Raw genomic sequence first — 24,979 nt, forward strand, 5'->3', positions numbered from 1 at the left:
CAACTATCTATTCACCCGTAACCCTTTCATCTACTAATTCCCATACGACTGCATTCCGATCCCCCTTGACTACTGTAGCTTCATCTCCCTTTACGCACTGCATCACCATTTCAGTAACCTAATATACTCTCTACCCCTTCGTATTTTGCTTGCGACGTCGGCATGTATACCTGAACTATCGGTGTAGGTGTTGGTTTGCTGTAGATTCTGGTGAGAACAACCCAACCTCTGAAACATTTATTGGAACTCACTCTCAGCCTACTTGACGATTCATAACGAATCATACTCCCATTATTCCATTTTCTGCTGCTGTTGATATTACTCTACACGCAGTTGACCATAAATACGTTTATTCCTTCCATTCCACGTTTTTATTCCTTCTATATGTAGATTTAGCTTTAATGGCTCCTTATTTTGATTTTCTAGCTTTTTTACCACGTTCAAACTTCTGACATTCCGCTCATCGACTCGTAAAACGTTATACTTTCGTTGGTTATTTAGACTTTTTCGCCCATTTAGCAGTCCCGTTTCGGATATCCAGATGCGGAACTATTCCGGAATTCTGTACCAATGGAGAGATCATCATGACACTTTTTCAGTTACAGGTCACAAGACAAATGGATGCACATTATATGGCTCTAATCCAGTGGTTCCTTTGCCATACGCATCCTCAGGCCTTACTGATTCTTTCGCCTGTTATCGATATTTTCCATCACCAATGGCAGGAGGGTACCTCCGGGCTCTTTGACAAGGCCGTTGACGGAATGAGGTTGACGTCTTAAGCCAGAAGTCTTCGGCCGCCATCGATGATGCTTTTTCACAATTTAAGCAGTGGCGGTTTTCTAACCCGGAACCGAGGACGTTTTGACTTCCAATCAAAGTCGTTTCCCTCTCTTCTTTCATTGGTCTTCATTCTCGTCATTTGGTATGGACGGACGTCACAGGACACCCCTTAAAGCTGACCGATATATATTTCATTGAGTTTTACACTACACAGATCAGCTACACCACTGCAGCATGGGTTATGTTGTTCACATATCTCTCCTGTGAACACTTATTCTGTGCTTTGTATAGTGCATGTATTACAGTAAGAATTAGACACTTAGTAAATGTTAGATGTTTCATGGAAATTTCCTTTCTAAGGTTTTGGTAGTACTGAAATGGACGAGAATTTGCAGTGTTACGTATTCCGATACAGGTAAACGAACTGACTGACAGCGTAACGAAACAAAGGACAAAATGTCTGCCGTAGTACTGTACACAGTTTTACTATTACTATTATTATTATTATTATTGTCCTTATTATATACTATTATTAGTGGGCAGTAGCCAGGTACAAAACAAAGCAGTAACATCCTCAAGTCTTTCAATTTATGACAGTTCAGAGGTAAGCAGTCGAGCAATCAAGCAATATATAAACAATAAATATTGATTCCATTTTAGCTTGTTGATTGTAAGTGGGGGTGCAGAGTGTGGGTGAGGCAGCTGTTGTAAGGTAAAGGAGTTGTAAAGAGACAGCATAATTTGCAAAGAGTGGTTGCCCTCTCTGTGGATGCTTAGCTTTCTTTTCTGAAAGTAATTTGCCGGCAGTGCTTACAATGTAACGGGAATTCTAACACACACACACACACACACACACACACACACACACACACACACACACCAAATGACACCATATGTAGAAGCGGTTGTAACAAATAAGAAGTAACTAATTGCCTCATGGAATCAATATATCTTGGTTTGATAATATACCGGCAAAGAAAAAACACTATTTGGGTTTCGTAGTCTTAAGAATAAAAGCGTTCGAAGAAAATTCGTATCCATTTTAAAGTTCACTTATGCGTTATTGCTAGTGATAGATTGGTGTGCACGGCTGGCAGTGGTAATAGCTAATATTTGATTGCACTCGAGGTTGATGGTCTCAGAAAGTTAGGGTGCCAGTGGTACAGTTGAACCATGCAGAAAAATACTGAGAGGAAAGAACAGAAGACGAAATTGTAGATGCACGAGGCCTATATCAAAAAGTAAGGTCCGATCGATTGCAAAATAGAAACCTGTGAAAATCAAAACTGTTCTATTTGCAACAGTTAGCTATGTCTTCTAGCTACTTCTCTAGATAGTCGCCGCTCCGATTTAGACATTTGTCGTAGCGTTGTACCAACTTTCCAGTACCTTCGTCATGGGAGGCAACCGCATATACTTCCTGCCAATTCTCTACGCTGGTCTACAGTTCGTTGTCTGTGCCAGAACATTATGATCACAGCCAGCAGTTCATTAGAGCAGAGATTAAACTCAGGGAGAGAAAATTACGGGCTGTATTGCGGGTGATGAAACACTTCCACGTCGAAAACGCTTCAGAGACGTCTTCATTGGCCCTTCAGAGTGCAGCCGAGATTTGTCATGCAGAAGTAAACGCATGACAGCTATGTTATATGGGCTGCATCATATCAGGCGAAATCTCACACCAGGCCATTCTACTTGTCGGGAGACACTATTGTTCTGAGCATCTTTACCTGCTCACTGTGAGCTCTGAACTGAAAAGAGCGACGTAATGCTGTCTACGGGCGTGCAAGAGCCGCTGCCCAACGCATCTGAGCAAAGCTTCATCGAATTTCACTGTGGTTTTCCATTTCGCATCGCATCGGACCTCACTTTCCAAATGGTACTCGTTCTAGTAGAGCATGATAAATAGGCTTATCCTGTTAAGGATTACTTTTCTCATAGAGAAGATAAGATTTTCTAATATGTTACAATGTCTTTGTATCAACTAGGGATGGCAAACTGCTCGTGGGGAACAGCTTTTGTGATAGACAAAACCTGATGACGCTTCCCAACGATGCTAGGCGTCAGTTGATATTTTGTGGCCTTGTGATGACAGGATTTCGCTGAATTAGCAGAACCAGCTAATCAAGTTCTACCTAAACCAGTAAACTGAAACTGATTACGACAAGAAAACTTTAGAATGACTGTCTCTGAGCGGAGAAAGAAATTTTAGAAGCAAATAAGGAATGTTCATTTTTCAGGGACCCCCACCTCTCATTCTCAGAAGGTTACTGGACTGTAGGCAACGCAGAGTGCTTCCTCTCAGGGGCATAATCAATACCTTCCCTAGTGTCGCCGGAATCATTCAGTGAACAACTTGCCTCGGCCAAAGTGGTTCCACCCTACCGCCTCTAAACATTTCATGTGTAGATTTTCGCAGTACATATATATTGTTATTGAAACTGTGCAGCCCGACTAATGTACTTTGTAGACTGACTGTCAGACAAAATTTTTCACTTCTTTTTATACAACTTGTTTAAATAATGCATTGTGTTGCATTTCTTGCAATAAAGTCAGACAAATGTTCTGTTTGTACTATTCTGTGGCATAATTGTGTCTCCCCAAATGGGATTGGCCTGGAACCATTAATTAAAGGAAAGAATACTTGATAAGATTACTGTGAATGGACGGGCTATCTCTTCTACCAGTGATGTAAAAGCTTCTATTCAAAGTTCCCATTAACTTAGTTGCACAATAAACAGGTCATTTGAATTGTGAATATCAAGCAGCCTTTAGGAAAGGTAGATCGTGTGTTGATCAGGTTTGGTGTTTCAACACAATATTAAGGATACGTCGAAGTAGCAATACACATGTCACCTATGTGTACTTCAAGAAGGAATATTACTCTGTAGACAGACAAACCGTATGGAACGCTTTAGAGCAACTCACAGTAGTAGAGAAGACTAGGAAAATTAATAAGTCGGACCCTATCAGACACAGCATCCAAGGGGAGGTCTCTGGGTGAAATTGTTCTGAAGTAAATACACGAATTCGAAAAGGAGATGGCCTCTTTCCGCTTCTGTTTAACATTCAGTTAAACTGTCACCACAGAATGGGGAAAAATGGTTCAAATGGCTGTGAGCACTATGGGACTAAACATTTGAGGTCATCAGTCCGCTACAAATTATAACTACTTAAACCTAACTAACCTAAGGACGTCACACACATCCATGCTCGAGGCAGTATTCGAACCTGCGACAGTAGTGGTTGCGCGGTTCCAGACTATAGCGCCTAGAACCGCTCGGGCACCCCGGCCGGCAGAATGGGGAAAGAAATGGAGGTTATGAACATGGGGGTCGTCGGGACAGAAAATCAAAAATGAAGTGCCCATCCTTTTCTGGCGATCTAGCTGTCTTCACTAAGACTACTGAGGAAATTATGTTCGCCATAGAGAGGCAGCATCAAAGAAAGACTTTCAAATACTAGGATCATATGAGAGGATTCAATTAATGGAAAATCTACGTACATGTATCAGAAGATCCCGACTGCTAACGAACCATAGGATTGTTTTACACGCATCATCTTTTAAATATCTCGCAGAAATCATAGTACTATCTGGAAAAGTTAATGGAGGCAGTTAAGAAAAAGTCACCAAACTCCATAACGCATACCGAATAACAATTATCTAGCCTCAGAAACTACATCCTTCAGAGGCTATTCAGAGATTAATTCAATCCGAAAGATAGAGGGAAATATTCTAAGAACAACTTATTGTCCCACTAATATTAGTGTCATCTGAATATCACCATAGAAAGCAAAGTCTTTGGAATCATAACAGCAAATCACGCGTTCGAATACACATGGAAAACAGTTGCCAGAGAACGCCAGAAGCAACACAACGAATGCATGAAGAGATTTTGAGCAGAGAAGAAGCTGTCAGACCAAGCTATAAAAATTCAAATTATCAATAAAGCAGACGAAGAAGAAGAAGATAAAAAATAGCGCTTGCCATAATTTGCAATTACGAGGTGCGTTCTGTAAGCGATTGAACAGGTTCGTCTTTCTTAACGCAGTTTGGCTTTATTCAAGATTGCAATACACCATACTATTCCCCACTCTTTTGGCTTCAAAATTCTGTTTTTCAATGTTATCTCCGTTAAATGCGATGACCTTATGCCACCCTAATGGTAGGGCCATTATGCCTCGATGGTACCACATCAATAACCTCCCCATCATTCACGTACTGATTCCCGCGGGGTGCATCCTTATTCGGCCAAACAGGTGGACGTCGGGTGGTGCGAAATTCAGGCTGAAGGATGGATGCGAACAACAGTCCAATTAAGTTTTCTAAACTCCTCCCCGGTGCGAAAGCTTGTGTGAAGCCTTGCATAGTCATGGAAAAGAAGTCCGTTGGCATTTCTGTGTCAACGAAAACGCCGAAATTGTTTCTTCAGCACGAAACACTTCACAGTCGATTGTTGTACCAGGAGGGAGGACATAAAACGGAATATCCCCTTCGGAGTTCCAGAAGACTGTCGTCACGGCTTTACCGGATGAGATGCTATAGCGCGACTCCATGGATCGCCGTTTTGTTTCCTGTTCGAAGAGATGTCCGACACAGAGCTGTCACGAGCAGTCTCGTAATGTGCATTCAATTCCACACAGATGTTCCTCCGTTGCCTTTAATGGCGAGAAATTCAGCGGCTATACACCTTTGAGTTCTGCAGCTGGTAAACGACTGTGTAAGCTGTACCAAGAGAAACGTCCATTTGAGCAGCAAGGTGTCTGATTGTGATCCGTACATCACATCGAATAAGTGTGTCCACCCGTTCCAATATAGCAGGGGTCACAGCTGTTTGTAGCTGGCCAGCAAGCGGGAAATAGGACAGGTGTACACGACTTCGTTACGATGATGATACACGCCTCGCCCAATGACTGAGTGCTTTTGTTCACTACCACGTTTCCCTCTGCATGGAGCAAGGTTCGTTGCGGACAGCATTTTGAATGCTACGTATAGTGCTGCCACCTATCAGAACAAGACACTAAAGTGCCTGACACGGGAATAATCCACTACGTCGTTCTAAGAATTTTTCTTGTTTTCAACCGAAACTGGCCGAGAAAATGAACGTGTAGCATTACCTATTGTACGCCCCTCGTTAGTTTGATTACATATTTGATTGACGAGGTGGCTATGGGCAGTCCTCTCAGTCCTGCTGTGGCTAACTTATTTATGGAGACGTTTGAACAACGGGCGTTGCAAACTGCCAGTAAGAGACCAGCCAGATGGTATCGCTATGTCGATGATACGTTCGTAGTATAGACACACGAAGCAGAGGAGTTGGATGCCTTCCTGACACATTTAAACAGCATTAATCCGAAAATCCAATTCACCATGGAGACGGAAATGAATGAGCAATTGAAGTTCCTGGATGTGTCTGTGGTTAAACGACGGACGGAACGTTGGGCCGTAAGGTGCATAGAAAGTCCACACATACTGATCGTTATCTACACAAAGAATCAAACCACCACCCTAGACAAAAAAGAGGTGTAATGAAAACTTTGGTCGACAGGGCGTACAAACTTTGTGAACCTGTTTATTTTAAAGATGAGATTGAACATCTACGCTCAACTTTCGTGACGAGTGGCTATTCTAACAAGGATATAGATAGAGCACTGCGCTCTAGGCAGAGAATAAGGAGTAACGACGAACAACAGTGGTCCAAGGGCAAACTTTTTCTTCCGTTCATTAGTAAGGTCACAGACCGCGTTGGGAAAGTTTTAGGCAAGATTGGGGTGGAAACTATTTTCTGAACCACGAGGAAAATAAAAGAATTTTTAAGGTCAGCAAAAGATGCACGACACCCTTTGGCTACACCGGGGTATATAAAATTCTTTGTAGTTGTGGACAGGTTTACATCGGTACCACAAAGAGAAGTGTGAACACCCGTCTTCTTGAACATAAGAGGAATTGCTGCCTGGGTCACACGGATAAATCGGCCGTAGCGGAACATGTTTACCAGGAAGGTAATCATGAAATAAAATTCAGCGAGACGAGCGTCATATCAAAAACCTCGCATTATTATGCACGCTTGTATAGAGGGGCTATCGAGATTGATAAACATCGTAATAATTTTAACAGGAAAGACGAAGGTGTTAAACTGGATAAAATTTGGATGTCAGCGTTGCACCGCAAGAATGAAGATCGATTACTCTTAATCGAGAATGTTGGCGTCACCAAAGACAATCTCATAGCCGACGCCACGTGATCAACAGTGGCGCCCAATGTACTGCCTATATAGTCAGCGCTTCCTCGAGTTCTCTCCGCAGTGCGCCACTTTACCTCCGAGGATGTCTCCCGCAGTCGGAGACGAGACGTCAGGAGAGAGTTTTATACTTCGACCACGGCCTATCAGCCCGGAAGTTTAAAGTGAAGACTTGTCATTTCCTTCTTACCTCCCTTTCTAAGACTGCTAATTACACTCCTGAATGGTTTTCCAGCAGCTTGACCCATAGTCTCCAACCTCTTTCCAAAGTCTTCCCAAGACTTCTTCATGGATGCAGCAACTATCTGTTTGGCTTTGTTTTTTTTTTCTTCAACATAACTTTCTCTGTCTACCTGAGTTCTAGTATGTAGCCATTTTTGATACGCCTTCTTTTTCCTTTTACAGGTGCCTTCACTGTGTCATTACACCAAGCTGTTTGCTTCATCCTACTTTTACACACTATTGTTCCAAGACATTCTTTAGCAACTTCTAGTTCTGTGTCCCTGTACCTTGTCCATTCCTTTTCCAATGACTGTAATTGATTACATTCAACTAACTCGTACCTTCCTGAGATCGCTGTTATGTACTTGTGCCTGATTTCCTTATCCTGAAGTTTCTCCACTCTTATCCTCCTACATATGGACCTGACCTCCTGCACTTTCGGCCTCACTATCCCCATTTCACTGCAGATTAAATAATGATCAGTGTCATCAAAAAATCCCCTGAATACACGTGTGTCTCTCACAGCCTTCCTGAATTCCTGATCTGTTATTATATAGACAATAACAGATCTGGTTCCCAAGCCTTCCCAAGTATACCGGTGAATGTTCTTATGTTTAAGAAAGGAGTTTGTGATTACTAAGCCCATACTGGCACCGAAATCCAAGAGTTGTTTCCTGTTCCTCTTGGCCTCCATATCCTCTCCAAATTACCCATAACCTTTTCATACCTTTCTGTTCGATTTCCAATCCTAGCGTTAAAATCACCCATGAGCAGAACACTGTCCTTGTCCTTTACTCTAACAACTACATCACTGAGCGACTCATAAAAACTATCCATCTTATCTTGATCTGTCCCTTGACAATGCGAATATACTGACAATCCTAATTTTCTCTACACCATGAACCACACATTTTCAGAACGTATAGCAAAATCACTACAAGTCCGCAAATGTAAAAATGGCGTTACTGTTGAACTCTTATATTCACTCAGTTTTTCCTCACTAATTCTCAGTATTTTTTCTACAACACAGTTAAACAGAACTGATGATAGGCCATCAACTTGCCGTACACCTGTGTTTCTTCCAAACGGCAGAGATATTTGTCCCATAAATTTTATCTAAAAATTATCCATTCCATCTTGGCGGGGTTGTACAGCAACTTTGTGCTGCCGCTACTTAAAAAACATTCGCAGGATGCACAATTTACTTTATTGTTTGAAGAACGAGACGTTTCGCTCGGATAGTGAATCATCAGGTTATCTCAAAACATAAGGGGACGACGACATTACATCTGGTGTGTTCCTGTCCCGGATTACTATAAAAGCAGAACAAGCTTCAAACACCGTCAGATTAAATTTACATAGAAAAACGTAATGTAACTCACTTTTAAAAAACGGGAATTTTTCTGCCAAGTAGCACCCATCAAAGAAGGTATGACATCGAATAAAACGTAGTAAAAGGTAACCCATTCCGAAAAAAACATTAAAAATTAATGAAATAAAGCATCTGAATCAGACATGAGCAGGGAACGAAGGAGAAACCGAGAAATGTTTATTACCTCATGGGGGCGACGGCAGCAGCAGCAGCACAGAACACGACATCGCGCGCAAATCGTAAACACAGCCGTGCACTACGACGACCCCAGAGCCCGATCCGCTTTCACGTAGTGCATTCACATGAATGATCGCAGCTCATGCAGGTTATTAAGCTAATGGTAACGCCAGGCACCCTCTGGCGTTGCCTTCGGGTGTCCATTCAATGTGACAACCGAGTATAACTCAATAATAATGGATAAATTAAGAGATTTTATTGTTACTGCCTGCAAATTTTCCACGAATTAGATTTACTAATTTAGATTTTACCCATTTTTTTTTTGTTTGTTGTCTATAGCCTGTGTGCCAACGGAATCAAAGGCCTTTTCGAAACCAGAAACGTTACTACGTTATTTCATGAGTTCAGTGTTCTGTGACGAATAATCGTCTTTGCTTTGCATATGTCTTCGTTACTGATCTCCCTAGCCAAAAAACATTTTGATGTTTACCTCAGTGACAGTCCAGTGTAATTTTTATCCTGTCTGTCATATTTTATATGAGATTGATGGCATAGTAATTCCTCTGTAGTTGTTAACGTTTTTACTATTGCCATTATTATGTACTGGACGCATCAAGAATACGTTCCACTCTCGTGGGACTTTTTTCTGTTGTCCAGCTGTCCTCGGAAATTACTGTTAACTGGTTTTGTATTTTTGGTAGATGCCATTTGGAAAGTACCACAGTAAGAGAGACTTCTCCATTAGTTTATTGTTTTCTAAGTTTCTAACTGCTCTTTCAGTTTTTTTTTAAATATTCGCAGGTATATGTTCTTGACTTTCACGAGTGTTCATTGTAGATTTTTCTATTGTTACAAGGTAAAACATACTAGTAACTGTTACAAACTTAAAGACGTTTGCTGATACATCATTCATTACATGTATGTACAGCTAACATTGAAGCATTTCCAAGAAATTTAGCTGATGGTTTGTCTACACCTTTCGACGTTTTATTGGTGGCAATATATCGCTAAGCCACAAAGACTATAGTTTCAGCACTTGATGAATATTCAGGATATGCATCACCGTTATCAAAAAAAGGATCACCTTTACTGTTAACAGCTTCGGTAAGGGTACATCTCTTCACTCGATTACAAGCTTTCTACCGCCATGGCGACACTGTGGCATAGCACTGTGTTCTTTCAAAGGGAATAACACAAAAGGTAAGAGAAAACAATGTGCAGGTATATAGCCGACAAATTCTTTCTAGAAGCGCAATGGAGCTACATGTGTCAGCATGAACTACAGCTGAAACCACAAAACGTAGCATGACGACATTAATTCCCACTAAATTGAGGATTAGCACTTTCTTCCGCTAACCTCTTCAAATGTTACCTTGATTACAAATATTTACTATTGAATCACGTAAGTAGCACTTCATACATAGTCTATTACCGATGAATGTATGAATAAGTAGGGGAATACGTACAATATGTAATCAAAAATATTCCGACACCCCCAAAAATATACGTTTCTCATATTAGGTGCATTGCGCTGCCACGTACTTCCAGGTACTCCTTATCAGCGACCATATTAGTCATTAGACATCGTGAGAAAGCAGAATGGGGGCCTCCGCGGAAATCACGGACTTCGAGAGTGGACAGGTGATTGTGTGTCACTTTTGTCATATGTCTGTACGCGAGATTTACACACTCATAAACATCAGTTGATCCACTGTTACCGATGTGATAGTGAAGTGGAAATGTCAAGGGACACGTCTGTTGACTGACAGAGACCCCCGACGGTTGAAGACGGTCGTAATGTGTAATAGGCAGACATCTGTAACGACTATCACACAGGATTTCCATAATTCATCAGCATCCACTCCACGTACTATGACAGTTAGGCGGTAGTGAGAAAATTTGGATTTCATGGTCGAGCGGCTGCTCGTAAGCCACACGTCATGCCGGTAAATGCCAAACGACGCCTCGCTTGGTGTAAGGAACGTAAACATCGGAAAATTGAACAGTGGAAAAAAATTGTATGGAGTGACGAATCACGGTACATAATGTGACTATCCGATGGCAGAGTGCGGGTATGGCGAATGCCCGGTGAACGCCATCTGCTAGCATTTCTAGAGGCAACAGTAAAATTCGGAGGCGATGGTGTTACGGTGTGGTCGTGTTTTTCATGAAAGGACCTTGCACCCCTTATTCTTTCGCGAGGCACTATCACAGCACATCCTACATTGTTGTTTTAAGCACCTTCTTGCTTCCTAATGTTGAAGAGCAGTTCGGGGATGGCGACTGGATCTTTCAACACGATCGAGCACCTGTTCATAATGCATTGCCTAAGGCGGAATAGTTACACAAAAATAACATTCCTGTAAAGGATTGGCCTACAAAGAGTCCTCACCCGAATCCTACAGAACACCTTTGTGATGTTTTGGAACGCCGACTTCGTCCTAGGCCTCACAGACTGACATCGATACCTCTCCTCAGTGGAGAAGTCCGTGGAGAATGGGCTGTCATTCCCAAGAAACCTTCCAGCACCTGATTGAACGTATGCCTGCGAGAGTGGAAGCTGTCATCAAGGCTATGGATGGGCCAACACCACACTGAATATCAGCATTGCCGATGGAGTGAGCCACGTCCTTGAAAGTCATTTTCAGACATGTGACCGGAGGATACTATTGATCACATAGTGTATTTTTATTACTAACTGTTTAAAACAGGTAAAACGAAGACAGTGCAAATCATGTTATGTCACATCAGGTTAGTTGTTTATCTCTAACTGTAGGCTACATGTAAAATGCAAAGTTAATACGATGCAATAGATTTAGTAAATTCGCTGCAGCTACATTATTTCACGTAGTCAGAAAATACTCGTACAGATAATCTTAAAAAGTTTTTTAATGACGCAGGAACGCGTCGAATTTGGTAACGAGTTCGCAGCAGTGAGAAGTTAGGCAGTCAGCAACAGTCGCAGAAGGAGCCTATGTTTTGTTTGAATTGTACTCACATCAGTCTGTTGTAACAGTGTGCAAATCTGGGAGCTAGTTAATTGCAGATCTATCGGGCAGCATATTAGAGATTAATAAAACATTTTTCTTCTGCGAGAATGCCGTTCACAGGACATATGTATCTATAAACGCTGGAAAATTGGACATGCAATAACTGGAGACCGACAGTGTTTAGCTATCAAGAGGATGATGCGGCAACCCATTATGATGTTCATGAATTCTTAAACAGGAAACTCAGAAACCGAAAGATAGGCCGTGCTGGGGATGATCAGCATTACACGTCATAGCTTCCACGCTCTACTTACGTTATCCCTTGCAATTTCTTTGTCTGGGGTTGCATGAAAAATTCAGTCTTTCGCCTCCTCTACCAACGAATCTACTGGAACTGCGAGAGTACATCAACACACCCTTTGAACAGACTGATGTGGTCGTGCTGTGCCGAGCATGGGAAGAACTTGATTATCGATTTGATATCTGCAGAATGAGTATGGGTGCACGTATGGAACACTTGTAACAAATAAAAGAAACCTTTTCCAGTTTTTCTGTGTATTCGTGAGTCCTGCACCAACATGTCAAATAATATAGATACAGCAAATCTGTGAAATCGCTTCAGTGATTTATAATACCGTGTTTGTTCTGCAGGTAATGATAACTCTCAATGCAAAGCTGTCGTCACGCCAGGTGTAACCATTTGCTCGTTTACTTTGTTATGTAGGATGTTTTCTTATTTTGCTACACTACTGGCAATTAAAATTGCTGCCGGCCGCGGTGGCCGTGCGGTTCAGACGCTGTAGTCCGGAACCGCGAGGCAGCTACGGTCGCAGGTTCGAATCCTGCCTCGGGTATGGGTGTGTGTGATGTCCTTAGGTTAGTTAGGTTTAAGTAGTTATAAGTTCTAGGGGACTTATGACCTAAGATGTTGAGTCCCAAAGTACTCAGAGTCATTTGAACCATTAAAATTGCTACACCACGAAGATGACGTGCTACAGACACGAGATTTAATCGAGAGGAAGAAGATGCTGTTGTAACCTCCCCACAAGAATAAAATATAATATGAATAATACTCTCATTTAGCGTAACTACCCAAGAGTGAAAATATAATACAATGTGACAAACCTATAACCTTTCAATAATGGACAGTCAAGTTAACCTGGTAAATTTTGACGTCAGCATTGCTGCGTCATGGCCCTGATACATCATTCTGAATAAGCTGAGAAATCTTACCTTAATTAGGTCGCCGGATAACGCGTATATATCTGCTCCTATAAGAAACTTTCCTGGCGCAGCTAAGTGCAATGCTGCCCGATAGATTTGTCTTATAAGAAAAGGAAAGAACTGATTTTTCTTTTCAATAATCGGGATTGCCAAGGATTGGAGAAATTAGAGAATGCTTTAAATTGAGATAAATGTGGAAAGTTACTTTTTATGAGAAAGATTATTATTAACAGATGTTTTTAAAAACATTTACATGGGACTTGATGTAATAATACTACATATGCGCGAGACTGCTTTTACCTTATCCTATAACGCTCAGGCTCTGCCATCGATGCACACGACCGGCCCAGCCAACACGATACACCAGACACGACGGCTCGCTAGCAACAACTTACTGCTACTGTTACACAGTTCCAACTGCAGTTAATAATGCTCTTTGGTCTCAGATTCTCTTCTAGCTTACATATCGCAGGCAGCGCGTGAGCAATACATCGAAATTACATCAGCTCGAGTGCGCTGGCAAAAAGTTCTGTAATTATGGACCTCTTACATAACCCTCCACTGGGGGGCAAAAATTTGGCAGCGATGGTGAGTCAATTGGACTTGCCTTGAGCAACAAATTTTTCTATAATCTATTTAGTTTACTAAGGCTACAATCACAGAGTATATACATCATTGACTCACAGCTGCAATCGGCGCTGACTTCGGTCGCGCAGCTTGAGGCTGTTGCCAATGGGCACCACTGTGGGGAGCCGGACTCGGGTATGACGGGGATGTCAACCTCATCCCGTCTGTCCCCAGATCGGTCTGCCGCTGTGGTTGCCCCGGTTGCTGCCCGCAGTGGGGCTGAGCCCTCGCCTGTGGTTGATTGGGAGGTCGTTCCAAGGCGTGGCAGGCAGCGAAAGGCGTCCCCGGAAGCTGACCAGAAAGCCTCCCCGGTGCGTCTGACAAACCGGTTTCAGGCACTGTCTCTGGCTGAGCCAGATGCAGCTGCCTGCCCTGTTTCAGAGGACCATTCTCAGCCTTCAAGGTCCGGGCAATCGCAGAGGTTGGGCTTACTGGTAGTTGGGAGCTCCAATGTTAGGCGCGTAATGGGGCCCCTTAGGGATATGGCGGCTAAGGAGGGGAAGAAATCCAGTGTGCACTCCGTGTGCATTCCGGGAGGAGTCATTCCTGATGTGGAAAGGGTCCTTCCGGATGCCATGAAGAGCACAGGGTGCAGCCAGCTGCAGGTGGTGGCACATGTCGGCACTAATGACGTGTGTCGCTTTGGATCTGAGGAAATTCTCTCTGGATTCCAGCGGCTATCTGATTTGGTGAAGGCTGCCGGTCTTGCTTACGAGATGAAGGCAGAGCTCACCATCTGCAGCATCGTTGACAGAACCGACTGCGGACCTTTGGTGCAGAGCCGGGTGGAGGGTCTGAATCAGAGGCTCAGACGGTTTTGCGACCGTATTGGCTGCAGATTCCTTGACTTGCGCCATAGGGTGGTGGGGTTTCGGGTTCCGCTGAATAGGTCAGGAGTTCACTACACTCAGCTGGCGGCTACACGGGTAGCGGAGGCTGTGTGGCGTGGACTGGGCGGTTTTTTAGGTTAGAAGGCCTCGGGAAAGTGCGGGATGGGCTGCAATGTCAAAGGGTGCTTGGCAATTACAGGACGTGCTTGGATCGAGGAACAGTCGGAATTATAGTTGTAAACTGTTGTAGTTGCGCTGGAAAAGTCCCTGAGCTTCAAGCGCTAATAGAAAGCACAGAAGCTGATATCGTTATAGGTACAGAAAGCTGGCTAAAGCCTGAAATAAGTTCTGCAGAAATTTTTACGAAGTCTCAGACGGTGTTCAGGAAAGATAGATTAGGCAGAATTGGTGGTGGAGTGTTGGTGTCTGTCAGTAGTGGTTTATCTTGTAGTGAAGTCGAAGTAGATACTCTGTGCGAATTGGTGTGGGTGGAGGTTATACTTAACAGCCGAATTAAGTTAATAATTGGCTCCTTCTACCGACCCCCAGACTCCGATGATACAGTTGCGGAACAGTTCAGAGAAAGTTTGAGTCTCGTAACAAATAAATACCCCACTCATACGGTTATAGTTGGTGGGGACTTCAACCTACCCTCGGTATGTTGGCAAAAATACTTGTTCAAAACCGGTGGTAGGCACAAAACGTCTTCCGAGATTGTCCTAAATGCATTCTCCGAAAATTATTTAGAACAGTTAGTCCACGAACCCACGCGAATTGTAAATGGTTGCGAAAACACACTTGACCTCTTGGCCACAAACAATCCAGAGCTGATAGAGAGCATCATGACTGATACAGGGATTAGTGATCACAAGGTCATTGTAGCTAGGCTCAATACCATTTCTTCCAAATCCATCAGAAACAAACGCAAAATAATTTTATTTAAAAAAGCGGATAAAGTACCACTAGAAGCCTTCCTAAATGACAATTTCCATTCCTTCCGAACTGACTATGCGAATGTAGACGAGATGTGGCTCAAATTCAAAGATATAGTAGCAACAGCAATTGAGATATTCGTACCTCATAAATTGGTAAGAGATGGAACGGATCCCCCGTGGTACACAAAAAAAGGTCCGAACGCTGTTGCAGAGGCAACGGAAAAAGCATGCGAAGTTCAGAAGAACGCGAAATCCTGAAGATGGGCTAAAATTAACAGACGCGCGAAATTTGGCACGTACTTCGATGCGAGATGCCTTTAATAGGTTCCACAACGAAACATTGTCTCGAAATTTGGTAGAAAATCCAAAGAAATTCTGGTCGTATGTAAAGTACACAAGCGGCAAGACGCAGTCAATACCTTCGCTGCGCAGTGCCGATGGTACTGTTATCGACGACTGTGCCGCTAAAGCGGAGTTATTGAACGCAGTTTTCCGAAATTCCTTCACCAGGGAAGACGAATGGAATATTCCAGAGTTTGAAACACGAACATCTGCTAGCATGAGTTTCTTAGAAGTAGATACCTTAGGGGTTGCGAAGCAACTCAAATCGCTTGATACGGGCAAGTCTTCAGGTCCAGATTGTATACCGATTAGGTTCCTTTCAGATTACGCTGATACTATAGCTCCCTACTTAGCACTCATATACAACCGCTCGCTCACCGATAGATCTGTACCTACAGATTGGAAAATTGCGCAGGTCGCACCAGTGTTCAAGAAGGGTAGTAGGAGTAATCCATTTAACTACAGACCTATATCATTGACGTCGGTTTGCAGTAGGGTTTTGGAGCATATACTGTATTCAAACATTATGAATCACCTCGAAGGGAACGATCTATTGACACGTAATCAGCATGGCTTCAGAAAACATCGCTCTTGTGCAACGCAGCTAGTTCTTTATTCGCACGAAGTAATGGCCGCTATCGACAGGGGATCTCAAGTTGATTCCGTATTTCTAGATTTCCGGAAAGCTTTTGACACCGTTCCTCACAAGCGACTTCTAATCAAGCTGCGGAGCTATGGGGTATCGTCTCAGTTGTGCGACTGGATTCGTGATTTCCTGTCAGGAAGGTCGCAGTTCGTAGTAATAGACGGCAAATCATCGAGTAAAACTGAAGTGATATCAGGTGTTCCCCAGGGAAGCGTCCTGGGACCTCTACTGTTCCTGATCTATATAAATGACCTGGGTGACAATCTGAGCAGTTCTCTTAGGTTGTTCGCAGATGATGCTGTAATTTACCGTCTAGTAAGGTCATCCGAAGACCAGTATCAGCTGCAAAGCGATTTAGAAAAGATTGCTGTATGGTGTGTCAGGTGGCAGTTGACGCTAAATAACGAAAAGTGTGAGATGATCCACATGAGTTCCAAAAGAAATCCGTTGGAATTCGATTACTCGATAAATAGTACAATTCTCAAGGCTGTCAATTCAACTAAGTACCTGGGTGTTAAAATTACAAACAACTTCAGTTGGAAGGACCACATAGATAATATTGTCGGGAAGGCGAGCCAAAGGTTGCGTTTCATTGGCAGGACACTTAGAAGATGCAACAAGTCCACTAAAGAGACAGCTTACACTACACTCGTTCGTCCTCTGTTAGAATATTGCTGCGCGGTGTGGGATCCTTACCAGGTGGGATTGACGGAGGACATCGAGAGGGTGCAAAGAAGGGCAGCTCGTTTTGTATTATCGCGTTATAGGGGAGAGAGTGTGGCAGATATGATACACGAGTTGGGATGGAAGTCATTACAGCATAGACGTTTTTCGTCGCGGCGAGACCTTTTTACGAAATTTCAGTCACCAACTTTCTCTTCCGAATGCGAAAATATTTTGTTGAGCCCAACCTACATAGGTAGGAATGATCATCAAAATAAAATAAGAGAAATCAGAGCTCGAACAGAAAGGTTTAGGTGTTCGTTTTTCCCGCTCGCTGTTCGGGAGTGGAATAGTAGAGAGATAGTATGATTGTGGTTCGATGAACCCTCTGCCAAGCACTTAAATGTGAATTGCAGAGTAGTCATGTAGATGTAGATGTAGATTGATAAGTACAGAACATATTAAATAAAGAGCACATGCAATGAGTACAAAACATATTTAGAAATGACAAAGTATATACGCAATCAGAACAAAATATATTAACAAAATAGGATGCACACGCACTGAGTACGTCTGTTGTCAACAAGGGAACAATCCAAAAATTTTAGTGGAAGGTATGACCTGCAATACAAAATGATAAGTTTGTCTCTAATTTTACATCTACTCCTTTACCAGATACTGCTCCTTTTACTTTAGTTTTGCCTAATGGTAATGTAGGATAAGTATTCTCTTTGTTACAAGCGTTGACAGTTTCCTCATTTATAACTGACATATGTGATCCAGAGTCGATTACTGCCGAAAATGTGGCTGATCCAATCTTTACTACAATGACAGGGTGGGAAATGGTTTTTTGAATAACTGGTTTTTCATGCAAAAGAGTGTCTCGGATGTCGTCAAAAGTAATAACATTCTCGTGAATAACATTCTGCGTGTCAAAAATAGTGCTTACGTTGCTGGGAGATGCAACGTGTACTGTATCTAGTCAAATTATATCTGACGTGCTGTTATTTGCGGCAGGATGCTGTGGTATTTCCACTATTTGTACTGTTCTGTTATTTCTCCCTGACGTATTACGTTCGGGATGATATCTACTGTCTGGTTCATTCATGATAATCTGTTGTCCCGGATGATTCTGCTGCTGGTAAGACCGACTGTTATGCTGAAAACTGTGCTCATTACTTTTACGTCTGTCATAATAATCGTTGCTATACGGCGCGTTGCGGTGGGAATTTAAATGGTGTGTTCTCTGTACGAAGTGATTTCCTTGTTGCTGTGCGTTACTATTTGGTGGAGCCGACGCTATACGTGTAGGCGGCGAAACATTAAAGCTTGGTTGACCTTGCAGACTACATTGTTGGTTAGGTATGCTAACCGGCTGCTTTTGATGCTGTTGCAGTGAAAACCCTGTATTGATGTCAAAATGTGTTTGCGATAGCTGAAAATTTTATACATACTGATGATTACACTTCTGTTTTTCATTAAAATTACGCTGGTAGTTCTGGAGTGTCTAATGAAAATTGTCACTTTCGGTAAAATTTGTCATATCATGTTTTCTTTACTCTTTCTTAATCCTAGGTAGATCGATAGTTGAAGAGCTGTTTTGATACATATAAAGGATAGTAAAAGAGAAGGCAGCAGTGCAGAAAACTAAAGATGAAATAGCACTACTACGGCTCGGGGCCCTGTGCACGCTACGGTACATATTCATCGAAGTGTAATGAATCCCCTGAGGTCTCTCACGCGCTGCAAATAAATTTTAGTTTCTGCATTACAGGCAATGTCGGTAAGAATTCAAACGCAAATTGTTGTATCCAGGTCAATTGTAGTTTCTGCATTACAGGCCAAGCTGATGAAAATACAAAAGCAAATTGTCATATCCAGTCCAAAGGATGTATTTGTGTTCTGTCATTTTTAATACCTTAGCCTTTTTTACGGATAAAAATTGCTTATAATCAACGTTACCGTCTCTGAATGTGCGAACTGGTTCAGGACTGTATGATAATCTGTTTGCCTGTGACTGTTCGGAATCTAAGTCACGTACTCTCTGTAAATTACCTAAATTGCACTGGCTGTGTGAGTGTGAGAAATGTTTGGAAAGTGGCGTATGCTGTGATGTGTTAAAGGCTGAAATATTTTTCATCTCCGTCAATTCGTGCTGTAAAGATGACAATTTTCTACGTAATGTATTATTGGACGAATCTATCTCACTAATCGTTTGCTGTAAATTTTGGAATTCGGGTGTTTGATTAAACGAAACTGGTGACGTATCGTCTGATTTGGTGTCATTGTTATTTTCGATAACGTCAATACGACTGGCCAATTCATCAAATTTTTCAGTCAATGCTTTAACCTGATCATCATTTTTAGTGTCACAAGCATTAATTTGTTTTTGGATTTTACGAGTAGTTTTGTTCAATTTCTTAACGTGTGCTTTAATGGCATCGGGATCCTGTATTAATTCTAATTGTTCAAGTCTGTTGGTCATTGTCTGAAAGTCTACTGTGTGTGTGTGTGTCTGTTTTTGTTTTAAGATCGGAGATTTCATCATGCAATTCGGTGTTCAACTGTTTGATTTCGTCTGATACTGTTGGAATATTGTTGTCTACGTATGTTTTCGCCTTCGTAAATAATTTACGCTTATCTTCCTGTCTCTGAGCAGTAATTGTTTCCATGACTTGTTTCTTTACTTTGTTCTGCTCCTGTATGAATTTACGGTAACGCATTTCACTGTTTTGTAGGTGGTGATTAAAACGTTCGTCTATTAGGCTGTTCTGTTGTTCGAGTTTCGTGTCTACTTTCGCATCCAGTGTTCGTGAAAGTTCTGATGACATTAATTTAAACTCGTCGGTAACTGTGTTGCGTTCTCAGAACATTGTTTAGCGACTGCACTAATTTCATCTCTAAGTAATTTAGTTGTGGCTGCATGTGTATTACTTAATTCTTGTGCAACGGATCTAATTTCTTCACTACTATTCCTAGCACAAGCCTTAATTTCCTCACGTAATTGTTCTTTAGTATCACGACATTGCACGGCAACGGCTGCAATCTGTTCATTAATCTGTTTAAAGTTCTCGTCGTGTTTTTCATTCGACTGTTTCAAACTTTCATTAAGTTGTTTGAAATTGTCGTCTTGTTCTTTCTTCGACTGTTTGAGATTTTCATTAACTTGTTTGTTCGATTCATTAATTTGTTGTTTGAGATTTTCATTAAGTTGTAGCAATAATGCCATAACTCGATCCATGCCAAAATTAGCTCCTGTATTCTCTGTGCTGTGTGATGGTGTATCTGCATGTGTCACGTTTTGTATAACCATTTGATCATTGTCTGATTCACAAAAAGGTTTGCTAATCAGAGGTGCTGTGTTGGTCACTACAGCGGAACAAATAAATCTGACGTGCTTTGTGTATATTGGTCACCTTCGTTAAAAACAATTATCTGTTCGGTACGTAAATTTTGCAAATCAGGTGTTTCAAACTGGACAGCGTTCATTGTAACGGAACGTGCCGCATCATCAATTGTCGTTAAATTAACAGAGGACACAACTGAATTTGTTTGCTCATCATTAGCATCAAAATCATTACTAGTGATCGACACACACTGATTATCTGTAATTAGAGGATTATCACTATTACACTGAGTGTTGCTAGTATTATCAGTCAAATTGTTAGAGTCAGCTTTTTCACTCCTTGCACATCGCGATGCACTGTTAGCAGTTTTGCGCGGCATTTTCACAACTCAAAGTTAAGCACAAAATCAAACAAAGGCAAAGCAAAAATGGAACAAATACAGTTACAACAAAGAGCAATAAATTGCCGATGATCTGTGAAAGAAAAAGTGACAAATTAGTAAATGCGTTGCGCCAGATGCAAACTACTTTTAATATTAAGTAAATAAGAGCAGATATATAGCTGACCACTTCTCAGAAATTCACAAAAATACGATCCTGGCCGGTTGTCGCCAAGTGTAACCTCGCCAACAGTGAAAATATAATACAATGTGACAAACCTATAACCTTTCAATAATTGACAGTCAAGTTAGCCTGGTAAATTTTGGACGTCAGCAATGCTGCGCCACGGCCCTGATACATCATTCTGAGTAAGCTGAGAAATCTTACCTTAATTAGGTCGCCGGATAACGCGTATATATCTGCTCCTATAAGAAATTTTCCTGGCGCAGCTAAGTGCAATGCTGCCCGATAGATTTGTCTTATAAGAAAAGGAAAGAACTGATTTTTCTTTTCAATAATCGGGATTGCCAAGGATTGGAGAAATTAGTGAATTCTTTAAATTGAGATAAATGTCAAAAGTTACTTTTTATGAGAAAGATTATTATTAACAGATTTTTTTTAAAACATTTACATGGGACTTGATGTAATGATACTACACATGCGCGAGACTGCTTTTACCTTATCCTATAACGCTCAGGCTCTGCCATCGATGCACACGACCGTCCCAGCCAACACGATACACCAGACACGACTGCTCGCTAGCAACAACTTACTGCTACTGCTACACAGTTCCTACTGCAGTTAATAATGCTCTTTGTTCTCAGATTCTCTTCTAGCTTACATATCGCAGGCAGCGCGTGAGCAATACATCGAAATTACATCAGCTCGAGTGCGCTGGCAACAAGTTCTCTAATTATGGACCTCTTACACTGTGATACGCAAATGATTAGCTTTTCAGAGCATTCACACAAAGTTGGCGCCGGTGGCGACACCTACAACATGCTGACATGAGGAAAGTTTCCAACCGATTTCTCATACACAAACAAGAGTTGATCGGCGTTGGCTAGTGAAACAGTGTTGGGATGCCTCGTATAAGGAGGAGAAATGCGTACCATCACGTTTCCGACTTTGATAAAGGCCGGATTGTAGCCTAGCGCGATTGCGGTTTATCGTATCGTGACATTGGTGCTCGCGTTGGTCGTGATCCAATCACTGTTAGCAAAATATGGAATTCCTGGGTTCAGGAGGGTAATACGGAATGCCGTGCTGGATCCGAACGGCCTCGTATCACTAGCAGTCGAGATGACACGCATCTTACCCGCATGGCTGTAAAGGTTCGTGCAGACACGTATCGATCCCTGAGTCAACAGATGGGGACGTTTGCAAGACAACAACCATCTGCACGAACAGTTCGACAACGTTTGCAGCAGTATAGACTATCAGCTCGGAGACCATGGCTGCGGTTACCCTTGACGCTGCATCACAGACAGGAGCGCCTGCGTTGGTGTAATCAACGACGATCCTGGGGTGCCATTGGTTACACGTCTCCGTCACCTCTTCGAGCTGACGGCAGTTTGGACAGTGGATGTTACATTTCAGATGTGCTACAACCCGTGGCTGTATCCTTCATTCGATCCCTGCAGGACCCTACATTTCAGCAGAATAATAAACGACCAAAAGTTTCAGGTCCTGTACGGGCCTTTCTGGATACACAAAATGTTCAACTGCTGCCCTGGCCAGCACATTCTACAGATTTCTCACGAATTGAAAACGTCTGGTCAATGCTGGCGAGCAACTGGATCATCACAATACGCCAGTCACTACTCTTGATGAACTGTGGTATCGTGTTGAAGCTGCATGGTCAGCTGCACCTGTACACACCATCGAAGCTCTGTTTGACTCAATGCCCAGGCGTATCAAGGCCGTTATTACGGCCCGATGTGGTTGTTCTGGGTACTGATTTCTCAGGATCTATGCCCCCAAATTGCGTGAAAATGTAATCACATGTCAGTTCTAGTATAATATATTTTGTCCAAAGAATACCCGTTTATCATCTGCAGTTCTTCTTGGTTTAGCAATTTTAATGGCTACTAGTGTACATTTTGTTCTCAGATGCTCGTATTTGTTTCCGCAACTTCAGTAACTACTTGTGCTACACGCTAATGGGCCCGTTTTAAATTATTACTATGTAACTTTACTGACAAGCCCAGGAAAATGTCTCGTATATCTTGGTCGGGCTTAGCTGATTTAGCTTTGCTCAAACATGTACATTCGAAGGTTTCTTGAATAATTTATGAGGAGATCGAAAGCTGAGTGTTGTCAGTTCTGACTTTGATAATTGTACGGCATAAGTTAAGTTTCATAAAGTGCTGAAACGACTGCTGTAAAAGCATGAACTTCCTAGGATACTTGAATTCTATGGTAAACACAGGTGACCCACAAGTTTTTGTAGATGTAGCGCGACGTTAATTTTGTGCTCGCCATTAACGTGTTCCTTTGTTTGGCACAGCTCGTGCCTTTAGCGGATGCGTTGCCAGTGTTATGCAGTATGCATAAAGACGTATGAAGGCTGCCGGCTAGGCTCCTCAGAGGCATCGCTTAAGGTAGCCTTCAATGCCGTCGTGGCCTGCGCCGGCGACCATCAAGGGCCAGCCCGGCGCAAACTTCCGATATTAGTTTCTGTTTACGATGGATATTAGGCGCAGCAAGTGCCTAGGCAAACTTGTGGGCCGGGGACCTTTATTGTGAATCGGTAGGCGGTGGCTGGTAATGGCGTCACAGCGACTGCGTGCATCGAAGGGCCGGAAACAGGACTGTGGGCTAAGAGGGCGTGGGGGGGGGGGGGGGGGGGGAGGCAGCACCCTGACGTTTACATCTAAGAGAGGGAGAGGCTGGGGAAATAAACTCCTCGGTACTCTTCGGTGTTGCTGCAAGTGGGAACATCATGAACCGCAGTGACTACAGTGTAATTACTGTCTTTGAATTCAAAGTGTGATTACCGGCCGGAGTGGCCAAGCGGTTGTAGGCGCTTCGGTCTGGAACCGAGCGACCGGTGCGGTCGCGGGTTAAAATCCTGCCTCGGGCATGGATGTGTGTGATGTCCTTAAGTTAGTTAGGTTCAAGTAGTTCTAAGTTTTAGGGGACTGATGACCTCAGATGTTAAGTCCCATAGTGCTCATAGCCAGCCAAAAGTGTGATTTCTCATCGCTTGATTCATTCAGTGACCTCCTATACTATACTCCAGCAATTGTTTCTATGTATCGTTCAGTTTCATCCACCCATTTTACTGGCAGTGACATAGCACGCGAAAGTTTCTTTAGTCTTTGCGTTTTCCTAAATAGTCTTATAAAATATTAAGTAACGTTGTTGTCTTTGGTGCTTATTTGAATAGTAAGTCCAGATGTTCCCATTAAAATTACAAAGTCTGAGTTGTGCTTCAAAGTGGATAAACGAGAGGCTTTGAAATGGTATACTTTGTCAGCACATAACGTTTAAAGTCGAATGGGGCGCTTATACAGTTAAGAAGAATCGAACTGGACACTAGCAATGCTTCAGGCAGTACTATTCCTGTAACTACAGTCCCAGCCACCTAGTCCTTAATGAAAATGAGGCCCACATTTTACTTTCACAAATTGAGAGACAATGGGAAACTTTTTGTTGAGAAAGTGGTTACCAACCTAGGGCCTTGCTGAAACTTCCAGTTCAGAGTCGTTACTGCAGAGTGAACTCCACACGTAACAGACTTAAAAGAGGTGTGTGTTAAAAATTTACTGGTCTTAAGTGAGGGTGCTCAAAACAATGCGACTGTTATAACGCAACACGAACTCCGCAATGCATTTCAGACTCAGATCTGGAAAGTCTAGGTATCTGACGAAAGAGGTAGACGAGCATCTCATTGTTTCTGGAAGACAAGCACGCGAGTGACTTCAAAATGCAGAGAAAATGTTAACCGGCCCTTTTGCAAGAGCACCTGAGGAGCAAATGGTTCAAATGGCACTGAGCACTATGGGACCTAACTTCTGAGGTCATCAGTCCCCTAGAACGGAGAACTACCTAAACCTAACTAACGTAAGGACACAACACACATCCATGCCCGAAGTGGGATCCGAACCGGCGACCATACGGTCGATCGGTTCCAGACTGTAGCGCCTAGAACCGCTTGGCCACCCTGGCCGGCACCTGAGGAGCATGACGCAATG

The 24,979-nt window shown here is 42.6% G+C and overlaps 1 protein-coding gene across 1 annotated transcript in view; it reads right to left on the reverse strand.

The window, feature by feature from the left end:
* Nucleotides 1-24,979, reverse strand: part of LOC126278938 (lachesin-like) — a 593,085-nt gene that overhangs the window by 46,094 nt on the left and 522,012 nt on the right. The gene's annotated exons all lie outside the window — the stretch shown is intronic.

This window comes from Schistocerca gregaria, chromosome 6 (genome assembly GCF_023897955.1).
Source record: "Schistocerca gregaria isolate iqSchGreg1 chromosome 6, iqSchGreg1.2, whole genome shotgun sequence".
Classification (NCBI taxonomy): Eukaryota; Metazoa; Arthropoda; class Insecta; order Orthoptera; family Acrididae; genus Schistocerca; species Schistocerca gregaria.